The sequence below is a fragment of the Pteropus medius genome, unplaced genomic scaffold (genome assembly GCF_902729225.1).
Source record: "Pteropus medius unplaced genomic scaffold, Ma_sr-lr_union100, whole genome shotgun sequence".
In the NCBI taxonomy this organism is placed as follows: Eukaryota; Metazoa; Chordata; class Mammalia; order Chiroptera; family Pteropodidae; genus Pteropus; species Pteropus medius.
The window spans coordinates 8,470,680-8,471,541 of record NW_024347791.1 but is presented as its reverse complement, the minus strand read 5'-3'; positions in this window follow the sequence as shown (position 1 = coordinate 8,471,541).

The window sequence follows — 862 nt, the reverse complement described above, 5'->3', positions numbered from 1 at the left end:
TTTAATCCTTATAACACTTTGCTTTCATCACTCGTTTGATACCTAGTACATGCTACCTTATCTTTTTGTGACCACATCGTATTGCCAACCTTTGTAATTTCTATTTTGGTCAGAGGCCAGTTTCCATTTCTTTATATTCCTTTACAACTATTACGGAGCCATGCACACGATAGACAGTTAATAGCTGGCTTATTTTTAAGTTAAGGAGTTAGTATAAATACTAAGTGAAATATTTATCATGGAAAATGGAGTAAAGAAAAAAGCACACGAGTAAAAAAAATATCACCCATGGTCACTCTTCTTAGGACTAACCATTACCATTTTTGTAGAGCCAAGATATTTTATCTTGAATTCACGAAGTCAGATTTTTCTCTCATTGGTGGGGGTATGAGAGGTAGGTCTCAGTCATGTCTTTTCCTTAACTTTGTACACCTTCTATAGCACTGTCCTCTTCATAGAATAACCTCCTCCATTTATTTAAAAAGACACCCCCCCCCAGCAAATGATGCCACTATCAGCTGCTTCTAATTAACCTCCCCTGGCTGTTTCAGTAAATGACTCAGCACCTGGACTTCTTAGAGCGGTCAGGTTTTTTTGAATCAACCACATAAAATCACTCAACACTATTCTGGAAGTTCAACATCAACATTTCTTCCTGTTGCCTTGTTTCTAGAGTCCAAAATGGTCATGTTAGAACCTTTGCTACTACCCTTTAAAAAATGACTGGGCCAGAAGGTGTGAGCCAGTCAGTCTAGGAAAGCGATTCATAATATTTTCCAGTATGAGAAGCCCTTTTTAAATGAAAAAAAAAAAAATGTGAGGAACCCCAGATGATTGTGGTTGGATATTTAATATTCACTGA